This window comes from Triticum aestivum, chromosome 6A (genome assembly GCF_018294505.1).
Source record: "Triticum aestivum cultivar Chinese Spring chromosome 6A, IWGSC CS RefSeq v2.1, whole genome shotgun sequence".
Taxonomy (NCBI): Eukaryota; Viridiplantae; Streptophyta; class Magnoliopsida; order Poales; family Poaceae; genus Triticum; species Triticum aestivum.
The window spans coordinates 260,323,986-260,332,239 of NC_057809.1; positions in this window are offsets into that span (position 1 = coordinate 260,323,986).

Genomic DNA, 8,254 nt, shown 5'->3' on the forward strand with positions numbered 1-8,254 from the left:
CATGCCCTTAAGATCATCAAGCGTATATCCAATAGCAACATGGTGGTTCTTTAGAATTTTTTATATTTTGTCTTCTTCATGTTATGAAAGGTTAGCACTAATGACTACTCCTAATGTCTCAGTTGGTAGTCTCCGTTCCACAGTTAAATTTTGTCCCACCAACACCGGTTTATTTATGTCCTCCTTCCCACCTCCCATGACCCAGCGATTCCCCCGGACCCGTGAACCAACAAAAAAATAGCGATGCACCCACTAGGTCCAGGCGGCAAACCTCCGGTCGATCCTGAAAAAAATGGTGTGAAAAAAATCTACGAAAAAAACCCTACGAAAATTAACCAGTCCCTCGCACGTATGAGCGATTTCTCCTACCCTCAAAGCACTCACATGCACGAGCCGTTGGCCGACGTCCTGCCCTCCTGCCCTCCACGCCACTAACGTCCCCGCCGTTCATTCCCTTCGCCGCCGCCCTCACAGTTCAAAGCCGCGCCCGATGTGCAGCCGATCCCGTTGAGGGTCCGCCACATATCACTTTCACGCCTCGGCGACGATCCCCTTCTGGAGTCGCATACTGATCCCCTGATCTGGCGTTGTTCTCGTTGAGTATTGACGATCCGCCGCCGAACGGTTCTAGGATCCGCTGCCGAACGGTTCTAGGACCCACCAATGATCGCTTCCAGGACCCGCCGCCGATCGCATCCAGGATCCGCCACCGATCGCGACCTGGATCGGCCGTCGAAGAGTGGGGAATATAGGTATTGTACAGTACACAGTTTATCATACAACCAACGCATGCTCAGACAGGCAATAAAAAGTGTATACACACATGATCTTTACTTTCTAATATGTGACATTAAATTCACTCTGGGAGCGGGAAATTCTATGCTCAGGAAACATCACATTGTAGGCCATAAATGAATCTTCAACTTGCTATTAATTGATCCTGTTGAAATTGAATAAGCTGCTACATGTGCAGAAGCTGCTATTAAGAGTAGAGGTGCTAAAGACTAAAAAGGAGAAGTGTTGATCCATTAACTGGCCTATAGATCACTCTAGACCTAAGCATGTGTAAAATCCTTAATGTTCCCGTGCTCAATTTGGAGCACATAGCAATTATGATCATTCGCAATCTTCAAGTTTGATGTTGTGTTGCCTGACCTGCAACATCAACAAGTAGTTAGCTTGCTACCCCGACCCCTGCTATTTCAAATATTCTTGCCATCAATCAATGGTCATTTTGTGTCAGGGAGCTACCATTCCATAGGTACGTATGGGGAATTCAAAAAGCAAGGCAAGTGAACATCAACTAGAAGAGGACTTAACTACATGTATGATGCACTCTATCAGAAATTCCTACACATGCAAGTTGAATGCATAATGTGTTGCAGGCCTTGCGAGCGGGACAAATGTTGAAGAATACACTACAAGCATCATACCTGTAGCTGAAAATGTTGACGGTAGTTACACGACGGTTCCGGGTATAAGACTGTGTGAATCATGCTGACAATGTTAAGTTTACATGATGCAGACAACCCTCCAATCTCATTCCTATATAATGTAGATTCATTGCCGGCTCCAAGTAATCTAACACGAAATTATGCGATAGATGAAGCACAAAGTTCAAATGGCATTACCTCATATGACTTGTATCTGATCTAATTTCTGCTTAAAGTGTTTATTTTCTAACCATTAACCTAGCTTATGGCTTTTTGTTGTTCTAGTAGCTGTTCATGCTCCTGGTCGTGATGCCTTTCAGGTTTTACTTGTGTCGATAACAGATGAAATGATGGAGCAGAAAAACTCCCTGTGGTGAGCTACTTATCAAAATAAAAAAGAGGATGGTACGGTCAATCTCCGAGATGAAATCAACCTTCCCTTCCAATGATAGGTATGATTATTTAATGTTTAGTCAATACCATCAAAAAAATACCTCATACTTTTCCTGCCTCGACTACTCTAACATATCGTATCTTTAATGACAAAAGAACTTGCTAGCTTGCAATGTGGTAATGAGGAACAGAGGCAGCAGAATGGTCCACGACATCCTCTCGGTGATATCACTAATGCTTATCAACCGTCCTCTATGGACCTTGATGAAAAAAAGAGTTGATAAATGCTCGGAGGCGAGCTGCTTATCGAAAGAAGAAAGAGGAGGCTACCGTCAATGTACAAGTAGATGTGCAAAATGTTACCCTGTCCCCTCTCGGTGATATCACTAATGGGTTTCAACCAACCTCGGTGTACCTCGATGAGAAAAAAGAGCAAATAAAGGCTCGAAAGCAAGTTGCTTATCGAAAGAAGAAAGAGGAGGCTACCGCCAAGCAACAAGATGAAAATATGTCTGCCCTTACGATATTAGGTAAGTATGTTTTATGTGTTGGTACTACGAGGATAGTATATATACTCCCTCCATACCAGAATATAAGGTTAACATCGGAGGAATATTGATGATGGTACCATCAATGTACATGCAGATATGCAAAATGTTCCCCTGTCATCTCTCGGTGATATCACTAATGGGTGTCAACCAACCTCAGTGGACCTTGACAAGAAAAATGAGAAAATAAAGGCTCGGAGGCGAGCTGCTTATCATAAGAAATAAGAGGACGCAGCCAGCAAGCAAAAAGATGAAAATCTGCCTGCCCTTACGTAATCGGGAAAGAATGAGTTATGTTTCAGCAATACGATGATTGTATATACTTTCTTAGTCAAGAATGTAGGTGAGATATATTTCCATGCAATTCAAGCCCATGTATAATTGACCAAGAATAGTGAATGAACTAATTGACCTATAGTTGACCACTGTGTTCTATATGCAATTCCTCAACATTTTGGATCAAAAGAAATAAACTTATTAAGGTGTGAGCAGGTCAGACATACGACTTTTGAAAAAACTGTTACACTTTATGTCCAATAGACACGGATGGATTATGTAAAAAAATAAACGTTAGATAAAGAACTAGCTTCAATTAAGCAACCCACCTACGTCCAGCTATACATCATTGTTTAACCAGCCCGTGTAGCTATGTATAAAGTAAGCGTTTGTCTACTACATTCATTATTATTCAACCATTATATTAAGTCATTTCATGTAATAAAAAACTGCATAAGGATAAAATTCTAGCCCACTGGAATAGTCTAAAATTGTTCACAATGGATATGTAAAACTCCAATACCAGCAATATCCCAACTCAATGAACACAACAAAAATATAAGTTGTGCTCTCTACATAAGTTGTGCTGTTCGCATTATTCTTTATTACTAGAATATAGAAAAAATATTGTAAACCACCTTGTAGAGTGCCAAGTCAAACAACTATTTAAACTACCAATCGGCACATAAATCGTAGCTTGCATACCATCACGAATCTATAATTGGGAAGAGGACCAAGGCCACTATAAATAGGACCTAGCCACCATCGTAGAGGAGGAGACGGATCATTTGGATCATCCTCACACTCACCAGCTCACCGAGCTCAAGAACACCTCAACTCCTAAGGCTGTTCATCCACTGTATTTGTTCATCCGCAGCCCCCGAGGCAATCCACGACACACTGGAGTAGGGTATCACATCGCGAGGTGCCCCGAACCAGTATAAACCCCTGTGTCTCTTGTTCTTTGGGTTCGTCGAGCTAGGCCGTGGAATCATTGAGCGAGCGAGCCAGGTAGAGAGTGTTCTTCGTGCGCACCCCAGACTTCAAACCTCTCAAGGGTTTGCCGGAACCTGTAATCCCACATTTGGCATGCCGGGTAGGGGTGTGTCGAAGCCCCTCTTCCATCAATCGACCCGCCGACACCCCGCGGTTCCGATTTCTGATGATCCGAGGAGTCACGCCGACCATTGGGCTGCTTGGCCCATCTGGGCGGCGCCTTCCGCTCAAGAAGATCTCAACTCCGCACTCCAGGCGGCCCGCACACCGCCGAAAACCGCCGGGCGCGAGCGACACGGACCGGCACCCTCCATCCTCATGCCGCAGCGCACGCGCTCCACCATGAGATCTTCAGGCTACGCTACGGCAACGGCACCGCACACCCGACGGGAGCAGCCGAACATGCGATCCGCGCTCATCGTGGCGTGGGAGTTGCTGCGATGCAGGCTGGCGGAGAGCGGCCATGATGCACTGCTAGAGCACATCGATGAGCTGCTAGACGCTGCCTCCAGAGGTACGCCACCTTTCTGCTCCTTGCCCATGCCGCAGGTTGTGGCAGAAGTGCGTGCGAGGCCCGGCCAGCTCACGCGCCGCCTGGAGCGCTAGGAGGACCCGATAACGCCAACATAGACCCTGGCGTAGCCCGTCCTGCCATGACGGTGCCGGCGCCAGGGGGAGCAAGCGCTAGCGGTCCCCCACGAGGGCGCGCTGGAGCGCCACCCAGCGGCCACTAGGGCCAGGCACCATGACTGGTGGTGCAAGGCGCGGGGCACTCAGGCGACGGGTCCGGCTGGGCGACCGAGGACGCCTACGTGCCCTACATGGTGAACCTGGAGTACAAGCCGGGGGAAGGACCGAACCCGTTAGCCAAGCCAGGATGGGAGGGCGGAACGCCCGAAGCGGGGGCCTTCCAAGAGTCGCTCGGAGGCTTCGCCGACCCCTTCAGTGACGATGATGGCGGGGTACAGCCAACATCTCGGGAGCAAGTTTACGCTAACCATGGGCTGCAGGTGAACCAAACTGCAGCAGTAGTAGGAGACCCCAGGGTGGTGGCTTTGCCCCCAGTGGCAGTAGTGCACTGGGGGCTGCGCGGGAGGGGCCTGGAGCCCGGGCATCCCCTGCGCTATATGAAGCAAGGCGCTGCATGGAGGTAGGTCCTCTGCCGGGGGAGGCGCTGCACGGAGGTAGGTCCTCTGCTAGGGGAGGCGCCAGCGAGCCCTTCCCAGCAGCATTTTGTTTCGCACCTGCCACCCACTTTGTAGCCACTGTTGAAGACCGCCGCCCCAAAGACACCAATGGTGTGGACGACAATAAGGGGCAGGGCCAGAGCTTCCTACCCGCTCGACACGGGGTGACCACTTCATGGTATGACATGTGTATGATAAACACACCTTACGGCGCTCTCAACGATGACAAAGAGGATCCGGTCAAGAATAAACTGCCTGGTACACAGCCCGAGCACCGGCGCTCTAGGTCACATCGCCCAAGAGAAAACACTGCCAGCACCAGGGAAGACGATACTCCGGACAACAAAGACCATGTTGAGGTAGAATCCAAGCAGGAGGAACAGGAAGGTGGGCAAGATAGCTCTGATGAACATACCACATATGGGGACTCGGAGGACAGCAATTATCTCCCACTCTTCGAGGAGGAGGAGACCCTTGGCAATGAGGATTTTGTCATACCCAAAGAACCTCTCGAGCAGGAGTGCTTCAAACGGCGGCTTATAGCGACGGTAAGGAGCCTAAGAAAGAAGCAGCTGCAGCTTCAAGCAAAACAAGATTTTCTCAATGATAGATGGACCGAGGTCTTGGCTGCCAAATAATACGGCCTTAGCAGCCCAGTCAAAAGCCACCCCAAGAATAGGTGGCTCCCTCAATATGATGGCAGAGCGATGGAACCAATACCACCATTGAACAATGCGGCAGGCTGATCACAGTTTGGTCCAGACAAAGCAGCAGCCCAAGCAGAGCACCATACTAACCCATCTGGCATTCAAAACAAAATAGCTCGGGGGAATACCTGCGATATCAGCCAACACACAGAGGGTAGAGCAGGGTGCACAAGATCGGTGTATAGATAACGAAGATATACCCCGACCGACGATGATGGTCGCTTATTCGGACGCTATAAAGCCGACCATGCCCGGTTCGAGCACCATAAACGGAGCCCACCGGAGGTGCTTCATAGTGTTGTCACATCCCTAGCTTCTGGTAATGCTCTAGGCTAGCTTCATGTGTGCAACATGTTAATTTGTATGAAATTTGAAATGGGGATGACCAAGCCCTAGCACCAAAGCATTGCAAATAGGTTCAACTTCAAAATATTTTCACAGAACCCAAATTGGTTTGCAAAAATGTTCATGATTACTAGAAAAGGGTGAAAACCATATCCAGAGATGATGGGTATTTTTCCAAGACATTTTGGATTTTTTTGAATAAACCATATTGTATTTGACTTTGGGCATTTAAATACTATAAATAATTTAAATGTTCAAATAAATGTTGGAAATTGTTAAAGGTCACTGAAATAATTCAGAAAGCACCCATAATTATTTCCAGGATTTTATAAAGTGATTTGATATTTAAATCAAATCCAAAAACAAATTGCAGAAATAGAAAAGAGAAACAGAACAGAAATAAAAGAGAGAAGGACTTACCTGTGAAGCCCACCTGGTGGCCCAACAGGACCGGCCCAGCGCGGCCCAGCCCGCCACCGCTACTCCCCCCTGTCGTCTTCCTCTTGCCAGTGGGAGCAGCTGCGTGCTCGCACGCGCGCGGCCGAGGAGGCCACCTCCTCCCTGCCTGGCTGCCTCCTCCTTCCCTGGTCCCTCCCGCGATGCCACGCAGCCCCGACCCCCTCTCACTTCTCCCTCGCCTCTGGACCTCCCTCCCCCTCGCTCCTCTGTTTCCCCTCCCGCGACCGAACGGAGCCGCCGCCACCGACGAGAGCCACCGTGGCTACCGGCCACCCCACGGCTCACCGACGCCCCAGGAAGCTCCGCCTGTCCTCCCTCTACCTCCTCAACGAGCCACGAGGCCCCGGACGTGCCACAACACCGCCCTCGATGCCTTCTTCAACCTCGGGACCGCCGGCCATCTTCGTCAAATTCGCCGGCTCCGGACCATCCCCGGCCTCGTCTCCGCCTCGAATGGATACGCTGTGAGCCTCCGCTGCCTCTCCTGTGCTCGCCCCCTCCGTTCTCGCCCCCTAGCCCCATCTCCCACCGCGGCCGAGAGTTTCTCGCCACCGGCCATGGCGTGGCCGTGGCCACAGCCACCGCAGCTCGTTCTCGAGCCCACCGTCGTGCTCACCACAGTCCCAGGAGCACATAGCACTCACCAACGCCTCCCCTGGCGCCCTGCATCGCCTAACCCGTCGTTGCCGTAGCTCCGGCCGCCGCCTAAGTGGTCGCCGCCGTCGACCCCGGCCTCCCTATGCCCAGCTGCGTGCGCCCCTAGATGCGCGGGAGCACGGGCTCCCTCTTGGTGCCCTCAGCGCGACCAGCCGCGGGCTGTAGCGCCGTTCCGAGCAACTCCGGTGAGGTCTCGCCGTCGCCGTGGTCGCCGGCGTCACTTGCTGACGGGGCTGGCTTCATTAGCCACTAAACACCGCACCATGTCACTGACACCTAGGCCCCACGCCTTAACTAATCTTAGTTTATTTTCTGTTTAGCTTAAATTAATCACAGTGGCCCCACGCGTCAGCTTTGACCGCGCTGACGTGGCCTTTGACCCGGCCCCACCTGTCATTGACACTAACTAGCCCTGTGCCACTGACGTGTGGCCCCCACACGTCAGGTTTGACCTGGACCCGCCCTGTTGACCTGATGACGTCAGGATAAGGTCATGCTGACGCAATAATTCCTTTCTGGAATTAAAATAAATTAGGAAATAATTTATAAATTCCAGAAAATTGTATAAACTTCTAAAAATCATAGAAATTCAACCGTAACTCCAAATTAAATAATTTATATATGAAAAATTATCAGAAAAATTCAAGGAATCCATCTGTACCATTTTCATGCATGTTAGAACAACTTATAGCTGCTGTTTAGCACAAATCAATTAAAGGGCATTTAAATAATCACATATGGAGTTTGAATTTGAATCTTGTATTCAAACCAACTTCATTTAATCTATTGCTAGTTGCATTAGCTCATAACACATTCATTTTGCCATGTCATGATCATGCATCATATTGTGCATTGCATTGATTGTGTTCCCTTCTGTGTTGCCGGTATTTGTCCCCTCTCGGTAGACGTGATACCGATGATGTGATCGTTGACACTGATGAAAACTCAATGTTATCTTCAGAAGTGCCAGGCAAGCAAAACCCCCTTGTTCATTCCGATAAAATCCCACTCTCTCGCTCCTGCTCTCTTTTACTGCATTAGGACAACATCGATTCATCTGTTACTTGCTGCGGTAGCTGAACCCCTTTATCCTCTGCATGACCTGTCATTCCACAGTAATTAGATGAAACCCACTAGCATGAGTAGGAGTTGTTTGAGCCCTGTTGTGCCTACTCATTCATGTTTGTTTGTCATGCCTGCTACTGCTTAGAGTTGAGTCAGGTCTGATTCATCGGGGATGAATCAGAGGCGTG